Genomic DNA, 24,889 nt, shown 5'->3' with positions numbered 1-24,889 from the left:
TTCACATTCCCTTTTCTGTTTGTTTTCTCCCTTTCACACTCCTGAAATCTCTTTAGAAACTCTGCTTTCAAAAGCAGCTTTCTGGGACACATAAGCACGTGAAAACCTTTCCATGTCAATTAAAAAGAGAGTGGGACAGTAGAAATATAAGACCAGAAGAGAACATATGACCTCCAAAAATTTGACTGTGAAGCAGGAGATGCAGAAACATCCATGGAGTACCTATTGTCCCTTAGTCCCACACACCATAAAACATCTCCCCAAACCCCTCTAACAACCTTAAACCTCTAATAAAATACCCACAGGCACAAGTCCAAAAAAAAAAAAAAAAAGATGGAGAAAGCAGGTGAACTCAAGGACATTGTTACTGCTCCGGGTCCTTTCCCTAGCAGGGAAACTGTAAGACAGAAGAGATCCAAGGCTGTGGTCACATCCTACCCAGCCATGGAGGAAACCATGAAGACATGAAGCACAGACCAGCCAGCTCCTACTACTCTGAGCTGCAGAAAACTTCCCATCAAGCTCCAGCCACAAGAAGGATTTTTCAATCAGTTTCTTTTTCAGGTTCACATTATATTTTTAATTGTGTATATGAAAGATACTAATTAGAAAACTTCATCACCTTATGCACAGTATCATATAAAGCCTAATTACCCTGCAGACAGTGCTGGGCATTATTTATGCCTGTCAGCCCTGAAGATGTATTTTATTAATATACAGTTAAATAGGACTCTCCTCTGGAATAAACTTTAATCCCTTGGCATGTATCTGGAAAACCTGTGACCTGTGTTGGGAGGTGCTCTGTATTCAGGCTAATTTCCTTGACTGAAGGAGTATGTTTAAGCAACACCATGGTGCTACTTACCTACAATGCAAACAATTCACAAGGCTACTTTCATTCAGAACTGGTGCAGTTTGCAGAAATGATGAAGGTAAGCTGACTTGGAATGGTTGAAGTCCTTCACCATCCATCCCCGAGTTTCTCCTTTAAAGACAGCTTTTCCGCCAAGTGACGCAAGTGGGTATGAGAGAATATTTCAGCACAGAGAAGCAGATAGAAATACAGTGCCGTGGTAACTGAGGTGTCTGTACTGGGGGGTTCAAAGAAGAGTGCCGTGAGGCCAGTCCAATCTTTCTCTCCAGTTAAGCATGTAATGAGGGTATATCTAGTGGAGGGTGTCCCTACTCATAGCGGGGGGTTGGAACTAGATGATGGTTAAGGTCCCTTCCAACCCAAACCATTCTATGATTCTATGAAGTAAATCCTGCTTACTAATACATCACTTAACACAGCAAGCTAAAAGCCTAGTTTTTAGGCCTTGTACCCATGACAGCGGCTCTCACAGCTGAAGAAGAGAGAGTCAAGGAAAGTATTCAGTGGCATGGGTGAGTAAAGGAGTGGAAAAAGATTAATACATGAAAGATCTAGGGTGGTTCTCAGTTTCAAACACACTCACAAGTCTGCCATATGTGCCATCATCTGAGCTGACTGACAGCTCTGTCAGTGGCCAGTCTACCAAGCTATGAAGAAACTGAGACAAAAGTACTGCCTTGTATAAAACCATCAGATGTGTAGGTAAAAAGGGTTAAAGCAGGAGATGAACATTTCAAAAGCCCAATAAATCCTTTATATGCTTTTGACAATCTCTCCCAAAAGACATTTCACATTTCTAGAAGCAGTTTTATGTATGTCTATAGGTTTGATAAAGCTTTTAAGGGTGTAGGAGCAGCTAATATTTTGAAAGTGGACTTGAAGAAAAATAAAATTTAAAATAAAATTATTAGCATCATCCCTGCCTTTCTAGAAGGAGGAAGAGAGAAAGCCAGGGCAATGCAAACTGTTCATATCAGAATTTCTCTCTCTCCATGTACTGTAACCAAAGCTACTTGTGCAGAAGGCTGGGCTCGTCCCTGTCATACAGAAGTCAGTGCTTATTGTTGTTAATTATCTGACCACTAAAGAGAGTCTCTTTAAATGATTAGGACTGAAGTCCAGAATCAAGCAGAAAGCGAAGGCTGTCAGTGAGGTGCAGAGCTGTTATTAAGGGCTCCTGGGCTGCCCTAATCCCCTGCTGTCATTTCCAGCCACTCCTCCTTCCCCCGTGATGTAAATCAAGAATGCTCTCCTGAAATCAGGGAAACAGCAGGAGAGTTAAGGCTAGAGTAAGGGCATGGAGAATCAGATCTGTCTTTCAAAGAGCTGTTCTGGAGATACAGCAACCCTGAGCTGCAGCAGGTAAGGTGATAAAGTACAAAACCTTCAACAGCAGTAGAGGGAACAAAGGAAACCACAGACAAAGCACATTTCTTTCTCTGTAAAATTACCAATTTTTTAAACTTGCTCCTATATGAAAAAGATCTTTTGAAGTTTGAATTTAAAAAAAAAAAGTGCAAAAGATAGCAGCATTTTTTGCTTTTACCAAAGCTAGTTATTTGCTCCAACTGGATTTTAGCTTCTTTCAAAGTCTCCTCTACAAAATCATTCAAAAGGATGGGGAAGACACTTGTAAGTGAACCAGAGCTTTGAACCAAAAATCAAAACCAGCAGATATAACAGTTTCCTTACATATACAGCAGCCATTAAAGGGGAAAGAGAGTTTGATTACAGGAAGACAGCTGATTTTGGTTTTACTCACAGTTAATTTTTTCAAACAATAAGAACTTGTCCTGTTTGCTAGATCATAAAAGAGACGTCCTAAAATACATCTTTTCTGTAGATATTCAAAACCTGAAATCCATTGGAGCCAGTGAGAATTCAAGAAGAAAGGAGTTCAGTATAAATCTCTGAGTCTTCCCATACTCCCTGTTAATATTGCTGGCCATTATATATAATAATTCTCTCTAACCTTTGCATAGCTTTTAAACAATTTCAGAGGGGTATCTCTGTCTGTATTTTTAACAGGGGAGAGAGATCATCATTCATGGGGAAACACCTCTTTAAGTAACCAGGAAAACAAATGCACCTAGCTAGCCATCAGTTAATTGATAATATAATCCCTAACTGTTGCACAGAAATTCTAATAATTTCCCTTGTTTCTTTCCATCCTTTATGAGAAGGGCAGCTGAGCAGCCTGACAAGCCCTGAGTGTATTAACTGATGTCCTCGGAAGCCCAAGTATCTAATGGCTGTGGTGCGGAGAGCTGGGACCATTAGGCCTTATTTTTATACTATATTACATAAACCTACAGCATTCCTATTGCCAGATCACTTTAACTCCCTGTGCATTTATTTATACATTAATTATGGGAGCAAAATGGGAGTAAAATATCTCACAAGGGTGCATTGAAACTTAATTCATCGGTGTTTAGAAAACCATTCGAGACATGCAGATGAAAGCTTATACATTAAGTGTATAAGTAGTTATTATTTTCATAACCATTTGCAAGGACTGTTTTTCCACTGCCTCTTCTATTACACTTGCATTTTAGCTGCTTTGCTAATCATCCTCAGCAGATGCAGTCTCTGCCTGGTTCCCATGTGTACCAGGAGAGACACTTTTCCATGCCCACTAGGAGCAGTCCTCTTGATGCATTGTATTACTGCCATGGAGGTAGATGTTTAATGTTATTGTAATCTTTCTGCCAACCACTGATTGACAGTAACAAGGGTTGGGTTCAAATTTGAAGGGGTCACTAATAAAATGGCAGCTGGAGCACCTGCTCAGAAACCCAGGGAAAAAAAACCCTCATATTTTCTGCCCTGGCTTTCTCTTACGCAAGCGTATCAATTGGCTTAACGATATTATCCTAAACGGAGGAAAGAAAGAAAAAAAAATAATAATAAAGGAGATAAAGAGAACAATGCATGACATCTAATTCCTGATGTACAACAATATCAGGCAACCCTTCCCACCAAGGCAGTGCTTTCCCCCTGCAGCAATGCTGCAACTCCACCTGGCTGTAGTCACAGCTCTTTTCTTTCTGCAGCTCTCATGTGTGGAGAGCTCAGGGTAAAGACATTTTTGAGTGCCAACATTAGGACAAGTGCAGGCTTAGGGCAGCATTACCTCAGTATAACGGAGAGTCCATTCTCCATGTCCTACTATTTTCACAACCTTTCTGCTAAGATAGCTAACAAAAACACCTATTCTTACTCAGTAAAATGTCATGATTTACAGCATGGGGGGAGATCTTAGTATATATTTCTCTGATCGTGACTTGCATATCACCCCGTGCCCCAGCATGTTAATACATTCCGTTAAAGAACAGGAGAGAGCAAATGATGGACAGATAGGAACGCATAATCCTTCCTCAGATTGTTTTATCTACCTTAACTTGATTTTGAATCTGTCCTGAGGTTGTCGGCTCTTTTCTAATTCATCCACACTTTCTCATAAAGTGCCACAACACCCAAAATAATATGACCAAGCTTATTCCATATGGTACCCCAGGAATTAGTTGGCCCTGATTTCTGGTCCATCATGGCTCAAGCTGCATTTGAACCAGTGAACTGGAAGTCAAAGGCTTGTTTTCTAGGCATTACTAGTCTTTTGAGTCATCCACCTCCTGGTTTATCACGGAAAATAATTATTCATTGTCACTATAATTGTTCTGATCCATAATCAAGGAAATGCAATCCTGGCAGATGGTCTGGGACTATCTAGATAAAGATAAACACCACACAAGATTATGAAACTCCCTGTGCTGTAACCTTTAGTATTATTCAAAACTGTATTATACTCCAATAAATAAGAAAATGGGACTCACCTAAGCCTTAACTGCTGCAAAAAGAATATTTTCGAGATATTGAAGAGCTCAAACATTCTGAAAATACTGAGAAATGCTATGCCTTTCTGGACCCGTATTCTTCAGAATAGAAAGGCTAAGGGATCATTTCTTAACACAGCAAAAACTTGTCAAGAAAAGAATAGTGTTTGAACAAAGGCTATCTGGTGCTAGTAGGATTTTTTAGTAGTTAGAATTGTGGTTTGGACACATGCTAACACTTTTTAGGGTCTTATTTGCCTTTCTAGAGAGTAGCCAGGAGACATCTAGTCAAGCTTAACTACAATTGTCCTTAATTTAGGTCTGACGCAAAAAAACACCAAGCAAAATTATCAAAGACCAGGATTCCATCAAAAGAAAAATCTCATTCATGAGTTGTTGAAATTCCAGCCTATTTTTTCATTTTTCTACAAAGCAGCATTTGTGTTTAATATGCCTGGGTTTGGTTTTTGGTTGATCTTTAGACATAAAAAGCCTAATTTTCACGAGCTCCCAGAACTCCAGCTGGGCTCCAACAGAGGTGCAGTATTGATCCTTCTTAGAAAACAAGCGCTTGTTTGAATAACTTGTGTGTCATCACTTCTGTAATTTCTGCATTCTGAATAACCTAACCTTTGCGGTTAAACCCTGATGCCCTGAAGGTTGCACCCAGATGTTATTGGAAAGGTAATTTACCCTGGATTAGGGGAAAAAAAAAGGTCTCCTATTTCACCTGTGACCCTTCCGTCACAACGTGTTAGCGCCGGCTGTGCAGGGTAAGTAGTTGTGCAGGGCGGGAGGCTGAGCAGGTGACTCACAGCTGCTCCGGACCCCAGCCTGTGCCGACGGGCAGGGACATGACTGATTTCACATAAGCCAAGAAGCCTCGGCACGTTTAGTGTTTTAGCTTTCTCCCTGCCATTGTGCTGAAAATCTGTATCCTTAATTTTCTGTTTCTGTTGAACAGTTATAAAGCAGGCGGGAAATCAGATACCCTTTTAACACACTCCAGTGGAAACTCACAGGCTAGTGTTTCAGATCTGAATTATATAATGAAATTAAACAGTAAGAACAAAATAGCAGCTTAAAACACAAAGAAAATTATGTTCATGTGACCAGTTCTTTTCTCCAGCATGCTACCACTGGTGCTTGACTGGGAGGTGGATACTATGCTCAAATATGACAGTGTTGAACATGAGGGGAAACTTATAAAGGATGGAAAAAATGAACCATAGTGGTCCCAAAAATGTGCATGCAACTCCTGCCAGTGCAATAGAAGGTTTTATGAGAGACGGGTGAAGGGATCTCTGTCCACCTTCTAGGAGACCAAATATCCTCATGACAGAGCCTATGGCATCTTTCAGAACAATTAGGACTGAGATGAAAGAATGAACTTTTCATTACTGCAAGTATTTCTTCTGCTTCAAGAGTAAGGCCAGTGGAAGAAAGCATATGTCTGTGCTGTTTACCATGTTTTCCTGTATCTGTGCTGCCTGTATTACAGGTAGACAGTAGCAGAACTAGTATTAGGTCTGTTGACTTCTGCGTCACCTCCCAAGAAAGCCATCTCAAAAGCTTTCCAGATATAAATACTCACACAGGTCTCCTTGCTCACTTCCCAAGGGCTGAACGCTTGCAGCTCCCACTGAAACCAAGCCTCCACCAGTGAAGTATTCCTATTTATTTGGATGAATTTTAGTCTTAATCTAATGGCATATCACTTCCTAATTTTGCATCTCAAAGATGTTGCACTTTGCAAAATGGAGACCTTGAGGAACTTTCAACTGTTTTAAAAGGCACATACTTTGGGTTGTAAAAAATATGGACCTATTGAAATAATTTGAGCTACTTTGATTTAACATATCTGCTTAGGCCAAACAATAAAATTCCCTCTTCAGCTTCACCCATGCCTAAGGATCGTTTTCATGAAAATTCAATAAACATGGAACTGGTACTATTTTGCAGAAGCATTATGAAGTGAGGAGATGGAAATTTTATCCAAAAACTTCTTTCATGGCCAATGTTTCACTCAGTTCTCCTTTCAGAAAACCAATGCGTTGCTAAAAAAGTGTCTAAGGGGACCCAGGAAAGTGATGGATTTTATTCCTCTTAAAAATATGGGGGAAAAAAGCTTCTATAAATCCTTGATACTTTTGCATTCAATCATTTTTGATAGAATTATTCTTACTGCTTCTTAGCCCAGTGGATTGACTTCCCATATCCCTTGTATTTATTTTCATCTTATGCAATTTGTAAATAACAATGCTATGCTGGCTAATAATGCCATGAAAACAACTACTAGTTTGGTAATCTATATAGGAATATGAAAATCTGATTATCATCTAATAAATGAAATTAGGTAGCAATTATTCTGATAGGTTTTCTAACTTTAACCTAGAACCACACCTTTTCCTCTTTTACAGGAAGAGAACATTTTTCCTCTTTTGTTCTGAACTGACATCTTCAATAAGTAACTGGATTGTGTCATGTACCATTAAAGTCTTGATCTCATGCCTGTTAAAGTTAATACATGTCTTACTACTGATTTCAACGAGATTTACTTCTGACTATTAATCTATAATGATTGTTAGTAGCTAATCTTTTACCAGTTCAGTTAAAATCATAAAGAATAAAATGGTGTGTTGCTAAAAATATCATTAAATGCAAAATAAACTTGATTTCCCTACTACTACCACCAAAAAGCCCTCTGTATACTAGCAGTCATTACACACAAATCATTCAGATGATACTCATCTCCGTTTATCACATTCATTACCCTCTAAACAGACACAGAGGGGAGAGACAAGGTGATGTCTCTGATCTTTAGGCTTTCTGCAAATTCCTTGCTTCCAACACTTAAATAATTGAGCTGTCCCCCCCAGACCTCGTAAAAATCTCCTATGAAATTCCATTGGATATTTTACCATGGATGTGAAATACTATCTGGAACTACACCACTGTGGGTGAGGATGCTGGTTTTCATCAGTCTTCAACTGACGCCAGAGGCACTGAAGTCACTGGGAAATTTGCTGTCAAAGTCAAATGGACAGCTTCACCCCAATGATTTCATAGAGCTCCTTGCAAAAGTAGGGCCTACTACAGCTTAACAAGAGTAATTTACATGCAACTAATTTGTAATCTTGTGGCAAACTATCTTCTAGTCTATCAGACACTTCTTCCCTTAACAGGATTTTCCCCTTGATTTAAATAGCATCAAACTGAATATTTCATTAACTTTTTTTTTTTTTAATGACTGCTATTTTTAGGCAAAGAAAACTGAATTTTAGTCTATGGGGCCCAGACAATTGAGTCATCTGACAATTTCAAGAGAAAAAAATGCTGAACTAACGCTATGCTGCAGATTATTCAGCGAAGCACTTCTTATGTATTTGCAGATGCTAGGACCACAGAATGTATAGTGCAGCATTCAAATTTAAGCATTATTCTTCTGTTTAAAACGTTGCTATAAGAGGGCCTATGGTCTTTTTACTGCCAGGAGTCTGCCTATAAGTAGAGCCCATTTCCTTCTTCCTTTAAACCTGTCTTGCTGGCTCCTATCGCCGGCAGAAGACAAGCAGATTCTGAACTTGAATGAAGATGAGAAGGGGGCAGGAAAAACACTGAGCAATGACAGGAATTTTCATAGGAAAAATAATTACTTGTATGTATCTACCAAAAATATATTTCAGCTCTTGCTTACACTACTCAGTTCCCTGTCATCTGAGCTTTAAATTAAAAACATTTCAGCTTTCCCTGATGTATTTTGCCATAAACAAACAGTCACCATGACAACCATGTTACTTATTGTAATGCTTTTAACTTTTAGTGATGGGCAGGGAAAGCTTCATTTGCCTTCTACAATTTATTTAATCCTTCTGCTATTCAGTTTTGCAGCCAATGAATCAAATCTTTGGGGCCATTTACATTTTAATCCAACTCCACTGCAATGACTCAAGTTCTACCAGAAATTAAATTCCATCCTTTGTTTTCAATGTGCAAACGCAAAGCAAAAATATTACAAAGTAGGAGATATATACAGTAGGTGCATTTAGCTACTAGTTACCTCTTTTATTATTCTACATGAATAGCCTTGACGCTCCAGCTTTAAGCAGTACTCCCGTACCGTGGCTGTGATTCAGAGGCGGCTTGCATGGTGAGCAGCATCAGGATGGGTCGCTCTTTGAGGGAGCTCCAAGAAACACCTACACACTGCAGGAAACGGTGAGTCAGATGTCAGCAGCTTCCCTGCTGAAACACCACCAAAAATATGCCTTCGTATGGTGCAAGGGTGATGGATTAATAATTAAGTTAAAGCTTGAGCTAGATCATTTCAGATCTCATAGCTGTTAGAACCATCACAGCCTAAGGATATAATCTGCCTGTACTGTAAGCTGCTTTGTAGCATTGGGCTCGGTAAGAGGTTACTTCCAGCGAGTGATGACTCTGAAGCCTTTTGGCTGTTGGGGATCCCCAGTGGGGGCTATTGTGCGGACACGGTGTGCTTTGGGTGTCTTGGTGTGATGTGGTTAGGTGCTGCCTGTGTGCCACCACCACATAGAACAGGAGGGAAACAAGTCTTGAGGATTTAAAACCTGAGGTTTATGAAGCTCTGGTGGTGGTGGGCCCCATCATTCCCAAGCTATAAGGTGATACTGAGGTATGAGGGCCTTGGTTATGACCGAAGATTGTCTCACTTCATATCGGTTGCGTTTTTTCACACAAACACTGGTGCACACGGACATGTCTGTCCCCACATAAGCAGGAAGAAAAAACTCAATGCCTTGGAGCAAGCCCACACTCTAATATTCCTCGGATTCCTCCCTTGAAGTCTCAAACAGCTGTCATTTTGCTCACGGCCTGCCTGGTGTTGGGCTATGTGGCTGTTCATTCTAACTCCACACCATCTAAAAATGGGTCCAGCATGAAATTCAGTTGCAAGGTTTTGAGACACCGTATTTCACAGTATCCTCTGCCATTACAGACGTGGAAGAACCAGCCAGCTTGATTTCTGTCAGGATCTTCATAGACTCCAAAAGTGAGGGTGGCAAGAAATAATATTGATCCATCTGAGAGAAATGGAGGCTTGAATTTCAAGGGGCTTTGACAAAGAGGTCTAGGAGGATCTGGGCCCCATCCTTCATACATTTCTGCTCACATAGCATGCACACTGCAGCCACGTTTACTGTAATGATTTTCTTGTGATCACTGAGGCAGAACATTTCCCCACTGTACTGTAGGTAGGATGAGAGAAAGGAACAGAAAAGATCACATTTAAGTGTTTACATCAAATAATCAGCTGTGTTTTAATGTGCTGGTTTACATATACCTACTATTAGCTAGAGACTTTTTGCTGATGAACATTCCTTTAGACAGACTGCAGTCTTGACCTCTAGTAGCGTTTGTAACATGTGAAAAGATCACTATTAGCTCAAGTATTCTCCAAGGAAATATTTCATATATTGCTGCTTTTGCTTGCACTCTGTGACAAGCTACACTATAAATCTCATGTTACATATGTAAGGACAGAACATGACTCCCATAACTGACCTCACACACTCAGCTGCTTATTTATTGCATTACACATAAATTGCAGCCTGAGAATTATTTGGTAAGGAAACTCACAAATCTAAGAATTAACAGATCCAAGACTTTTCAATCTGTCAGCCAATAATTCAGGAAAAGTGGAAATCTTCTGAAATCTGAATTATTGTTCAGTGAAAATCCTGTTTCCTCCATTGCATACAGGATTTTTTTAGTGTCACACAGCTTGTATGGAGCAGTAGCCGTTTTTACTCCTGGTCCCCTTACACAGACTTTTCTCATGTACTCATTCATGAGGTACCTCTGTAAGTCAGTCTGCAAATGGCCACAGGGAAAATATTTCTTCAATATCAATTTTTTTTGCTGTAAGACTGTGCAAAAATTATTTGGAGATGACAATGGGAGGGGTAGATCAGAGCTAAAACAGAAAAAGCAACACAGAAAAAACATATGTAAGTGCCTAATCTTTGTAAATAGAAATTATCCAAAGTAAATCTTTTTCTATCGGTCTCTTCCATCAAGAAAAGAGATTTAATAAAAATACCTATAACCAAAAGCAAAGCTTTTACAGGATCACCTAACCACTGTCTGTGCTTTGTTTTCTGCAGTGAGAACACGCATGAACAGTTTAATGTGCCTGTCACAGACTATTTGTGTTTAATGTACCTTTGAAACATACTGCACGATTCATTCATAAAGTCAACACATTCATGTGGACTTTCTTCTGGGTCTTTCATTATCTGAATCCGGTACATCTTGTCTAAACACAAATGTTGTGTGACACTTCCATTTAGAACTGAAGGAGAAACTGCTGCTTGCTGCACCAAACTCACCTTGCATTTCTGCCTTAAAATAAACATAGCTTTCAGTTCACTGCCTTCTGACTTCAGGCAAGTCTTCTTCATGATTCCAAGATATTGGAGTCTTGGTTTTGGTCTCCACAGAATGCCTGTCTATATCCAGTTGTGCAGTAGCAGCCAGTAAAGGGATTTTCTGCATGCTTACTGTTCTTTAATGACCTTTCATTCTATTAAAATTAATTTCCATCAGAATACTGCCCAGCTTCATAGACCATGCAATTAGGACTGTTCATCTCAACCATTCTGTCCACAGTTCAGTCTCTGAACACCAGGAGAGCACCAAATCTGCAAAGTATTATACAAAAACAGAGAAAGGCAAAAGCATCTCTGTCACTGAGTAAAAAATGAAATTATGGAAGCCAGAACTCAGGTTTGATGAAGTGAGCAAGGGAAAAACTGCTTTTTCAGTATACCCATTTGTAGATCATAAAGACTCTCAGTTTCCCTTGGATAGACTCTCCAGTTCTCCATTTACCCAGCACCTAGGAGGTTCTCAAGTGACTACCTTCAAGCTGGCAGAAGCAGGCAAGTACAGGCTGTTTCCACACTGTCTTCTGTAAAATAAATTCTCACAATAGGCTTTTATTAATCAAGATCTCATTATCTCAGAAGTCATACAGAATTGTCATCATTCTAGACACCAGACGGATTACTGATGACAGGGGATGTGAGTGGGCAGGATGGGGACAAAACAGCTAGAATAAAACAGAATGAACTTTGCAAGCCAGACATATTTGGCAACTGTCCATTTGTGCTTTTAATATTTATTAGGAACATAGTTCAGCCTTCTACTAAATGTTGGCAGTTTGGTATGTGGAGTCTCATAACAGCTTTAGTCATGACCCAACTGCTTTTGTCATGCAACAAGTTTAGATTCATGACTTCTGTTGCTCATTTTGTTTTCCTTTGACAGCAATGTAAAGAAGGCATACAGCCCCAAAGACATCCTTTCTCTCTCACTGCCTCTACAGTTTCCAGTCAGCAAAGCTCAAGAACTGACGTGATTCATCAGGTGTAGAGTATTTTGTGTGTGTGTGTGCCCTTCAAATCATTGTTACATTTACACTGGACAGGAAATTAGGCGGTACAAGGTTGGCTATTGGTTATAGTTCCTCTTACATTACAGAAATCCTCATTGCTAAAATCCCTACTGACCAGCATCATTACCACTAGTAGTTCTTTTCCTCTGTACAAGGTAAATAACTGTTCATTCTCTGCCATATATTTTTGTACCTTAGGAAGTCCTCAACATGATTCCAATTGTCTCTCTGAGAGCACAAGCAAGAAACCAGTTTGGATCGGCAATGGAAGCTGGACAAGCATTCCACTAAATCACAGATGCCACCACTGCATGATGTTGAAAAGCAGAAACAGCTTAACTATGATCGTATTTGCCCTAATCTGAAGAAGAATTTCAGGACAAAGCTTACTTTTATGTTTGTATTTTAGAGAAGGGAAGAAAAAAGAAAAATAAGAGAAAAGCTTTGGTCTTATATTTTTCATTGAAAACAGGTGAATAGATATCTCACAGTATAAGGCTGGATATTGCAAGACTAAATTACGCAAAACAAAAAACAAGCACTTCATGGGAACAGTTCATGGAAGAGGTATTTAATTTTATTTAAAAGGCATTAATGATAATGACTTCAGGCATCACACAGCCTTCAGACCAGAATAAAGTAGTAAAATAGTCACCTAGTAAATTAAGAGGTAGCTTCATTTAATAGCGAAATATCAATACAATGCATAATTGACAGTGAAGTCTGCGGACAAGATATACAATCAGTTGATTTTGAGAAAAGATGACCATCCAAACTCAAGCCAGTCAGCAAATGTCAACAAACTCTGGACTGTGGACCCCCCTGCCCCCCAGCCCCACCACCATTTTCAGACTGAATCCAGCTGTGGGAAATGGGGGTTTTGGAATTTGGTCGCCCCTCCTATGAATTGTTCTGGATTTATTCTTTCTGTGGAAAACCTACAATTGAGGCAATTGTGACAGATGTGCAAAATGCTCTATCTGCAGTGCAGGTACCTGGCGTTGAGCATGACTTACCTCATCCAGAACTTTCCTGTCTGTGTCACTGCATGCTAGAGTGGAAAAGAGGGACCTTTCAGTGGATGCTGACAGACCGTCTCCAAAACCAAAACTTTCTAGAGAGACTGGACTCAGTCAAAGTTCAGGCAGCTACTGGTGGATGAAAGAAACTGCTTCCTAGGAAGATATATGTCATATCTCCTAGAAGGAAAGGTGGGGTAGAAGTTGAGGATTTGCTCACCATGGGGCCTCCTGGTTCAGACAGGCCCCTGAGATGTGGCCCTCCATCCCTGTGAGAGGCTGTCCCCATGTCCAGCAGAGGCTGCAGTGCAGCAGGGACACGACTTCACAGTAGGCAGGTGTATTGGGTCTGGCTGAGATGGAGTTAATTCTCCCCACAGCAGCCCTCATAGTGCTGTGCTGTGTATTGGTAGCCAGCAAACTGTTGATAACACACCAGTGTTTTGGCTACTACTGAGCAGTGCCAGCACACATCAAGGCTTTCCAACATTTCTTTTTCCCCAGCAGCAGGCTGGGGGTGGGCAAGATCTTGGGAGGGGACACAGCTAGGACAGCTGACCCAAACTGACCAAAGGGATATTCCATACCATATGATGTCATGCTCAGCAGTAAGAAACTGAGAATAGGGGGAGGAACAGGGCGGGGGCATTCGTTGTTTTTTTTTTTACAATGTTTGTCTTCCGGAGTAAGGGGCACGCTTACTGAAGCCCTACTTCCCAGGAAGTGGCCGGACATCGCCTGCTGATGGGAAGTAGAGAATAATCTTTGCTTTTTGCTTTGCTTCCGCGCGCGGCTTTTTGCTTTAGCTACATTAAACTGCCTTTATCTCGACCCACGAGTTTGGGATTGTTTTTTCTCCATCTTCCTTTCTCCCCTCCCTGCCTTGCTGAGGAGGCGAGTGATAGAGCGGCTCTGGTGGGCACCTGGCCCCCAGCCAGGGTCAACCCACCACAGTCTTTTTTGGCGCCCAACGTGGGGCTTGACAACGGCAGTTTAGTATTAAGAGTGCTACAGCTATAGTAGTTATTAAGTTGCAAGCTCCTGTGCAGGTCACGGGGTTTGTTAGCTGTGCTGCTTATCTCTATTTTGCTAAACTTAGGAACATGCTGATACAAACAATGGCTGCTCTGTGCTTTGGCCTAGTGTTCATGATCTTACTGTGCTGGGGTAGCTATTTCGTGGGGAGGATGAAGGAACTTGGGAGCATGCTAGTACAAACAATGGTTATGTGCATGGCCCTGGCATCGATGTTATTGCTGTGCTGGGGGAGCTATCTTGTGGGGATGATGGGGGAATACATCTCTCTCTCTCTACCTGCTTTTGACGTGGATGGTTTCATTATGCAGGCTCCTAAGGTCCTTGTTCACCCTTATGTAAGCTCATTAATATTACTAATTCATACTGCTGGCATATTACGGGTGTTGTGGAGTTTGGTTTTGTCCTGGTTTAAGGGGAGACAACTTTTAAGTGAGGCAATACTGAAACGTGCCCTGAGGCAGCCAGTCCCCGGGTGGCAGGGTGTGTGGAAGGATTTGGGCAGGTTCCTAGGGCGATTATCACCTCCTATAGCCTGGGACTTCACACCTGAACAGGCAAGCAATCCCAGCAAACCGACACGCCACCTGATAGAAGGGTGTCTTGCCTACCCCAATGAAAACCAACAGCTTCTAGCACTGTACTGGGGCCTGGCCTGGGCCTATCGAGCCACAGTGCAGAACTCTCAGAGGACTGTGGTTGAGGAAGGCACCCAAACTGCAGCTGAGGACACCGTGGCTGAGATAGGGACACAAACAGTAACAGCTACAGTAATTGCCCCAGTAGTAAAAAAGAAACAGTGGACCAGGAGGTCAACAGGTCCCTATCATCGATTAGTAAGGGAAGAGGAAGAAGAGGAGGAGAGGTTTGAGCAGGAAGCTGGTCCTTCAGCAAAGAAGTGGGAGGAAGGAGTGAGAGAAATAAGACAAGAAGCAGAAACTACCCGGTCTCTGACCTCATCCGAACTTCGAGATATGCGGAAAGATTACAGCCGCCAGCCTGGTGAGCGGATTGCTGCCTGGCTGCTTCGATGCTGGGATAATGGGGCCGACAGTCAGCAATTGGAAGGCAGGGAAGCCCAACAGCTGGGATCCCTAGCTAGAAACCGAGGAATTGAGAGGGGAATTGGAAAAGAGACAGCAATTTGCAGTCTCTGGAGACGGCTGCTTTCAAGTGTGAGGGCAAGATACCCATTCAAGGAAGATCTTGTTAACTCCCCAGGAAAGTGGACCACCGCAGATGAAGGCATCCAGTACCTGAGAGAACTAGCGGTGTTGGAAGTCATCTATAGTGATCTAGATGATGAGGAGGTCTCCAAAGATCCAGAGGATGTCCTGTGCACATGGGCCATGTGGAGGAAGGTGATTCAAAGTGCCCCAGCATCGTATTCTAACAGCTTGGCAGCAATGTATTTCCCAGATATGGACACACCAACTGTGGAGAAGGTGTCTGCTTGGCTTCAGAACTTTGAAGAAAACCTCTGTACCACCTCCTCCTCCCTACGGGCCAGTACATCGGCTGTCAGAGGTACCCCAAGAAATCAGTCATCTCCTGCTCCGATCAGAGGGAAAGGGAGCCCCAGGCATATGCCACGTGGTACACTCTGGTTTTTCCTGCATGACCAAGGGGAGGACATGAGGAAGTGGGACGGTGAACCCACCTTTAAGTTGGAAGCCCGTGTTCGTGAACTAAGAGGGAAGACAGCTGTTAAGAAGGGGACACCCAAGAAGGCCGTCAGCGTAGTTGCTACAGAGACACGAGAAGGCAAACAGCGATCTCCCAGATGTAAAACTAAAATCACCTCCCTTGATCCTGGTGAGGGGACATCTGGTCTGTCACCGCGAGGGTCAGACAGTGAATACTCTGACCAGGAACAGGAATAGAGGGTCCCTGCCTTCGGCCAGGAGGAGGAAAGGGATGACCGGGTATACTGGACTGTGTGGATTCGATGGCCTGGCACATCAGACCCACAGAAGTATAAGGCTTTGGTAGACACTGGTGCACAGTGTACACTGATACCATCAGGGTATAGGGGCACAGAACCCATCCGGATCTCTGGAGTGACAGGGGGATGCCAAGAACTGTCCGTATTGGAGGCTGAGGTGAGCTTAACAGGGGACAAGTGGGAGAAGCACCCCATTGTGACTGGCCCGGAGGCCCCTTGTATCCTTGGCATAGATTACCTCAGGAGAGGGTACTTCAAGGACCCAAAGGGGTACCGATGGGCTTTCGGTGTAGCCACTGTGAACACAGAGAAGATCAAACAGTTATCTACCCTGTCTGGTCTCTCAGAAGATCCCTTTGTTGTGGGATTGCTGCAAGTTGAAGAACAACAGGTGCCAATTGCTACCAGGACAGTGCACCGGCGGCAATATCGCACAAATCGAGACTCCCTGGCTCCCATCCATGAGCTGATTCATCAACTGGAGAACCAGGGAGTCATCAGCAAGACTCATTCACCTTTTAATAGTCCCATATGGCCAGTGCAAAAGTCTGATGGAGGGTGGAGGTTGACGGTGGACTATCGTGGGCTAAATGAAGTGACACCACCACTGAGTGCTGCTGTACCAGACATGTTAGAGCTCCAATATGAATTGGAGTCAAAAGCAGCCAAGTGGTATGCTACAACTGACATCGCTAATGCATTCTTTTCAATTCCTTTGGCAGCCGAATGCAGGCCACAGTTTGCTTTCACTTGGAGAGGTGTTCAATACACCTGGAATCGACTGCCCCAGGGGTGGAAGCATAGTCCTACTATTTGTCATGGACTAATCCAAACTGCACTGGAAGAGGGTGGTGCCCCTGAACATCTACAATACATCGATGACATCATTGTGTGGGGCAATAAGGCAGAAGAAGTATTCGAGAAGGGAAAAAGAGTAATTCAGATTCTTCTGAAAGCTGGTTTCGCCATAAAGAAAAGCAAGGTCAAGGGACCTGCACAAGAGATCCAGTTTTTGGGAGTAAAATGGCAGGATGGACGTCGTCATGTGCCTATGGATGTGGTTAACAAGATAGCAGCTATGTCTCCACCAGCTAACAAGAAGGAGACACAAGCCTTCCTGGGCCTTGTAGGGTTCTGGAGAATGCATATTCCAGGTTATAGTCAGCTTGTGAGCCCTCTCTATCGAGTAACCCGGAAAAAGAACTATTTTGAATGGGGCCTTGAGCAACAACAAGCCTTTGAGCATATCAAACAGGAAATAGCTCGTGCAGTAGCTCTTGGACCTGTTCGGACAGGACCGGCTGTACAAAATGTACTCTACACTGCAGCTGGGGAGCATGGCCTCACCTGGAGCCTCTGGCAGAAAACAGCAGGAGAAACCCGAGGTCGACCATTAGGGTTTTGGAGCCGGGGGTATCGAGGATCAGAAGCCCACTACACCCCAACTGAAAAAGAGATCCTAGCAGCATATGAAGGGATTCGAGCTGCTTCAGAAGTTGTTGGTACAGAAGCGTCTCTTCTCTTGGCACCGCGATTGCCTGTGCTACACTGGATGTTCAAAGGAAACATTCCCTCTACACATCACGCAACTAGCACTACATGGAGTAAGTGGGTAGCACTGATCACACAGCGAGCTCGACTGGGGAAACCCAACCACCCAGGAATTCTGGAAGAGATTATGGACTGGCCAGAAGGTAGAGATTTTGGAGCACTGCCTGAGGAGGTAGCTCGTGCCCAAGAGGCACCACAATATAATGAGTTACCAGAAGATGAAAGGCGTTATGCTCTGTTTACTGATGGATCCTGTCGTGTTGTAGGAAATCATCGGAAGTGGAAAGCTGCTGTATGGAGTCCCACATGACAAGTCGTTGAGGCCACTGAAGGAGAAGGTGAGTCAAGTCAGTTCGCAGAAGTGAAAGCCATTCAGTTAGCCCTAAAGATTGCTGAACGAGAAAAGTGGCCAGTACTCTACCTCTATACTGACTCCTGGATGGTGGCAAATGCCCTATGGGGGTGGCTACAGCAGTGGAAGAAGACCAATTGGCAGCGCAGGGGTAAACCCATCTGGGCTGCTGCATTGTGGCAGGACATCGCTGCCCGCGTAGAAAACATGGCTGTGAAGGTACGTCATGTGGATGCTCACATACCCAAAAGCCGTGCCACTGAAGAACATCAAAACAATGAACAGGTAGACAAGGCTGCCAAAATTGAAGTAGCTCAAGTGGACCTGGACTGGGAGCGTAAGGGTGAGCTATTTGTAGCTCGATGGGCCCATGAAACATCAGGACATCTAGGGAGAGATGCAACATACAGGTGGGCTCGTGATCGAGGGGTGGACCTGACCATGGAGGCCATCACACAAGTTACTCATGAATGTGAAATATGTGCTGCAATCAAGCGAGCGACACGAGTAAAATCTCCCTGGAATAGAGGGCGGTGGCTGGGTTTTCGATATGGCGAGGCCTGGCAGATTGACTATATTGGGCCACTGCCACGAACACGCCAAGGCAAGCGCTACATACTCACCATGGTGGAAGCAACTACTGGCTGGCTAGAGACATTTCCTGTAAACCATGCCACTGCCCGAAACACCATCCTAGGCCTTGAAAGGCAAATTTTATGGCGACATGGTACCCCAGAAAGGATTGAATCAGACAATGGGACTCATTTTCGAAATAACGTTATAAGCTCTTGGGCAAAGAAACACGGCATTGAGTGGGTGTATCACATCCCCTATCACCCACAAGCCTCTGGAAAGATTGAGAGATATAATGGACTGTTAAAGACTATGTTGAGGGCATTAGGTAATGGGGGATGGAAGCACTGGGATACAAATTTAGCAGAAGCCACTTGGCTGATTAATACCAGAGGATCTGCTAACCGTCCTGGTCCTGCCCAAACAAAACCCCTGCATACTGTGGGAGGAGACAAGGTCCCTGTAGTACACATGGGAAAGTGGCTGGGGAAGGCGGTGTGGATTGCTCCTCCCATGGGAAAAAGCAAACCCATTCCTGGGATTGTCTTTGCTCAAGGACCTGCGTGTACTTGGTGGGTAATGCGAAAAGATGGGGAGACCCGGTGTGTGCCTCAAGGAGATTTAACCTTGGGGTAAAATAATCTGTAATGTGAGTTGTACCTTCTAGGAAGTAATGTAGAAGGAATGACCCAAACCAATGAAGAGCAAGTTTCGCAAGGAGCCAGATGAATGCAACAACAGCCCAAAGCAAGCCGGTGTTGGTGCCCAACAACTGAACCTGAAAACCCATCCTGACAGATTGGGCCCAAGTCATAGCCGGTTCATGAACATCTGGAGGAGCAGAGGAAGCTCATGGAATGGGAGAATAACATCTATCTGTTAAAGGGCTGGAAATAGTAGTTAATAAGAAGTAAATACAATGAAACGGTTGTAAAATATATATATATATGTATTAAAGTGTGTGGAGCGTGAGCACGACACAAATGGTATGGAATAAGGGGTGGAGATTGTATTGGGTCTGGCTGAGATGGAGTTAATTCTCCCCACAGCAGCCCTCATAGTGCTGTGCTGTGTATTGGTAGCCAGCAAACTGTTGATAACACACCAGTGTTTTGGCTACTACTGAGCAGTGCCAGCACACATCAAGGCTTTCCAACATTTCTTTTTCCCCAGCAGCAGGCTGGGGGTGGGCAAGATCTTGGGAGGGGACACAGCTAGGACAGCTGACCCAAACTGACCAAAGGGATATTCCATACCATATGATGTCATGCTCAGCAGTAAGAAACTGAGAATAGGGGGAGGAACAGGGTGGGGGCATTCGTTGTTTTTTTTTTACAATGTTTGTCTTCCGGAGTAAGGGGCACGCTTACTGAAGCCCTACTTCCCAGGAAGTGGCCGGACATCGCCTGCTGATGGGAAGTAGAGAATAATCTTTGCTTTTTGCTTTGCTTCCGCGCGCGGCTTTTTGCTTTAGCTACATTAAACTGCCTTTATCTCGACCCACGAGTTTGGGATTGTTTTTTCTCCATCTTCCTTTCTCCCCTCCCTGCCTTGCTGAGGAGGCGAGTGATAGAGCGGCTCTGGTGGGCACCTGGCCCCCAGCCAGGGTCAACCCACCACAGCAGGGTTGATAGCCTGTTTTATCAGGTCGGTTGGAGAGAGACAGACAGCAACCAGGTTCATTCAAAGCAGGCAAATGAGGCATGACCAAGTCCCAAGAACAGCACACGATTAGAAATGCAAGGTTGAGCAGAAGAGGCCACACTAGAATGAAAGGTGGATACAATGCTTGTGCATGGCTTGCAAACTCAAGTCCAGGTACAGGCAGCATTTGCTAAGGCAATATAGATTCAGCTTCCAACACCATCTAGAGTTCACAGAGTACCCAACCCAAGTTATTTTTATTCTACAACAATTTCATTCTACATTGGCATTACAGTTTTTCAAAGCTGCAATTTTATGATTCATCTAGATTGAATGTTACAATAGCAAATCTTTTAAATTAGTACAGTTTGTTTGCACTAAAGAAGTGGGAACAGTCGTGTGAAGGAACCTACCAGCACAGTATGGGATTTTTCCTACATTCATGCCAATTCAAACAGATGTATCAGTCCTGTGCTACCCATTAACATTTTAAGTGACAGAAGATATCATTTGCTGACATACAGAGAATGTATAATTAAACAGCTGCCTAGTAAAAGAAACAGCTCACTGAAGAACATATTGAAAGTAAACTGCTAATAAATACATTTGGAAGCATAGATTAGTATATTAACTCATTTATGTGATCCAGAGGGAACCATGATTTGCCATAATGAGATACCTTTGGGGTTTTTTGTTTGCTTTAATTTACCTGACACACTACTACCATCAAATGGCATTAAGGAGGACTTCAGAATATAAATTCCTGACAAATTAAATTATGTTTAAATCATGAACTTAACCACACATTTATTAAAGTTGTGTCTGCAGTGCCCCAGCATTACAAGCTGCCAAGACAAAACAATATTCCCTCTCATATGGTTTCTGCTGGGAGACTTTTAATGTGATTATTAGGGATTGGGGGGAGGCTTGGGAATTGATGCTATAATGAAATCCACCAATTTATTTTGAGTAGAGAAGCAAGGATCATTCATTAATTTTTTTACTCTGAGGAATAACTTCATGGAAATGGCTATTTCATTTGCAGTGTTTTCCATTAGAAAGTCAGCATTCACCCTCACATATTTCACTACACCTTTAGGAGCTGCTGTCAGATACTGTAGGAGCAGAGGAGTGTATGATAAAAGTTAGCATATTTTTATATTCTGAATAGCTGGGAAAAGTTGCTGTAGTATTCTGCAAAATATTAAGAATGTATGCTTACATCTAAGATTGGCAAACATGCAAAAACCCTCTGTTCAGCAATGTACTGATCCTCAAGTACTGTTGAAAGACTTTCATACACATAGTTGCTCTCCTAGTTTGGACACTACATGTCTTCTCCAGCAGTAAGCCAGGCTCCACCTTACTGAAAGAGCAAATACACCCTGTCAATACAAACCAGCTTTGGTACTGAAGAGGAAAGTCCTCAACGGAAAACCAAAATTAAACATTTCCTGCTACAAATGCAGAATACTCATTAAAATAATGGCTGAGTATTGCTGTAATTCACAGCCAGAAAGATTAACTGCAAAGTATCTTACCAGCATGTTACAGGCATGAGCATAGAGTAACTGGTTAGAGACAGGTATTTAGAAAGAATTATAAACAACAATAAGCAATGTATTGGATATCATAAGCTATCTTGATATGAAACATCACTGAAATCTCCTTGATCTTTTCTCTTTTTCTGCTAGCTATAGATATTTAGGAACATTCTCCAGTCTTTCCTTCATTTCCTTCTGGTTGTCACAGAATTAAATCCTTCAAACAAAAGCAGCATGACTTGTAAAACAATGATTATTATTCACAACAGTACTGTCCCCTCACACGGTATGTTTCCATTTTTTGATGTGTAAATGGGGAGCTTTTGAGGTTTGAACATCACCATAGAAAAACAGGAACCTAAGTATCTCTAAACTTGTTGTCCGTGTATCCAAATCCTCTGCAACTTGGCCCTTGCAGAAGTATTTTTAGACGTTCAAACCAACAGCAAACCTATCAAATCAGGCTTGCCCAGTGCTCTCCAGGCAGAGCTCTGAAGGGTGAGGTAGTGAATAACCCTGCTGTATATGACTGCCACGTCAGTACTGTGGTCTGCTGAAATAGCTGTCTTTTGACTGGGTTAGAACAAGCCAGAAAAGGTGAAACATAGGAGAAAATGTCAGAAGCCTTCATTGAAAAGCTAAACGCAGAGAAGACTGCATGTAAAAATGGCACTAATAAAAAACAAGATTCAAATATGTTCAGCTTCAGAGGAAATTTGCAATCACTGTTGTGCTACAAAACACATGGCTCAGGTTCATGTCACCTTGAAACACAGCTTCTCTTGTGTTTCCTGCCTTTGCTGCAAATTTTATTGCTCACGCAGCAGATTGTGTTGATGTGAAGAAACCAGAAACCATTTTAGAATAAGTGGTCATAGCAAAAGAAAACTGTCACATGGAAGCAGACATAAAAAAAAAAAAAAAAAAGATTTTAAGACATTTTCTTTTCTCCTTTCCTGTACAGTCTCAGCTAAAGTCACAACCATGACAAGAAAGAGCCAGCAGTATCTGTTTTCAGAAAAGGCTGTTGGCTGCAAATCTAGAATCCTTTGTTCAGAGAAAGAGAAAATTTAGGAACAATCTAAGCATCACTGCAGTATTTATTATCAAACCATCTATCTGAAACATGAAGCTCTATTATAAAGTATTGCAGAGAAATGGGGTTACTGAGGGAACAACAGTGGCCAGATCGTCACTGTTCAGTGATGGATGGGGAATGCAGCTCAAGAAGCTGTCAAAGAGCTAACTATTGCCATAGGCAACTACATGCATCTTTACCTGGCAGATGAATTATTTTTCAAAAAGAAATTAGGGCAAACAGGAGCCTTGAAATACAAATTGTGCATTTTTAAAAAACTGTTATTTTTATCTAATTCTAGAATTGTTTTCATCAACAGAAGAAACTATTGGTTTAGGATTGCAACTGAAACAGCCTGGTAAAATATGTTTCCACAATCCACAAAGATCAATGGTTAATAGGGCTGAGAAACTTCATTTTTCATCTGTGGCTTCTGGCTAGGAGAAAAAAAAAAATCAGGCGAGAAACATCATAACCTTCCGTTATATCAAACTTCCATTAAAGTCACTGTTACTTGCCAGCAGATATTGAAGACTATTACACTGACATTTATCTTGAATGCTTTCTACATTTCTGATATTCCAGTCAGTTCCAGTGCTGTATTTTTTTAGTTGTACTCAGATGCTCCTTCTCAGCTAGAATTCGGAGTTGAAAACTCCTGACTATATCGGATGGGAACATAGTTCTAAATAAATTCATATTGCATTGTGTGCATACAAATTGGAAGATGCATGCCCACTACAGGACTGATGTATATGAGCACAAATAAGCAGAGAACCCAGCGAGCACTGCACTTCAGATACTGGAAGATCCTTTCTTTCCAGTCTTACGGAGACTGAGAGTTCTTAGTTTCTGAATATACAGATGAAAAAGGCAGCTCATAGAAGGCTACTTAAAATGTGACCATCATCTGAATTGTTTGGCAGAAAACCTGAGCTTTGGTAAAATGCAGCATATTTGCCCCGTATTTACCTTTTAATTTCATGGGAGTTTAAAATATTTGCCATAAGATGGTAGCATTCCTTATTGATCTTAAGGGGGATTTTTTTAGACTCTTTAGATGTTGACTTAGATGCATCTGAAATAGTTTCTAAAGGATAAAAATTAGCAGGGCTCGTTAAACTGCCTCTGATCACTCAGACCTGTTTGAACAGCCTTGCCTGCTACACTTAGGGTCAATTTGGGACCTTGATGACAGAAAGCCAGCACATAATGGTGTGTGGAAAAAGAAGATAAGTAACCTGCTCCTTTACCCAGTGAAGTGGTTGCACTGGACAGCCTATCCTTCCCTGCAACTAAATGCAGAAATTCTTAGGAAAGGAAGCAATAGACCCTGTTCTCAGAAAAAAAGCAATTTGTGACCTAAGCAACTCAATACTAGAGGGGATTTCACTAGTCTCTATGGTAGTTTTTCAGATGTCTCCTCTGCTTCCTGTTCAGACAGAAATATCTATAGTTCCTGGAGTGCCCTTCTAAATCAACCTTGTGTCAGCCCACTGGTAGTCCAGAGTTTAGCTGGGATTAATCTTTCTTCTCCATTCTGCAACAAAATCCCTCTGTTCCAGTGGAAGGGAGGCACAAGCCACTTTTGTGAACAACATAACATCATATAATGAGAAGTGGAGAAGAGAGGAATTTATGTAAAGAGCAACAGGGTATGATCTCCACTTCTTTTTTGAGGGAAAAAAAGAAACTGTACAAGCAACAAAGAACATTTGAAGAAGAGAGAAAGAATAAACATCCTACTTCTAGAAACTTTCCTTTCAAAGGTGAGAAAAATAGGCTTCATGGAAAAATAAGAGATATATCCATAAAAACTACACAAACGTCAGAGGCAGTTTTCAAGAACTGCTATGTAACATCCACCACTTAAGACAGAGACTACTTTACCATATCACCTCAAAACATAAATTTAATATGGTGATTTAATTTTTTAATATGGTGATAATAATTTTTTTTTAGCTAAAAAGCCGTACATGACACAGAGGAGTATTAGCAAGGTC

Source organism: Balearica regulorum, chromosome 5, assembly GCF_011004875.1.
Source record: "Balearica regulorum gibbericeps isolate bBalReg1 chromosome 5, bBalReg1.pri, whole genome shotgun sequence".
Classification (NCBI taxonomy): domain Eukaryota; kingdom Metazoa; phylum Chordata; class Aves; order Gruiformes; family Gruidae; genus Balearica; species Balearica regulorum.
The sequence above is the reverse complement of the archived record's forward strand: the minus strand, read 5'-3'. Positions refer to the sequence as shown.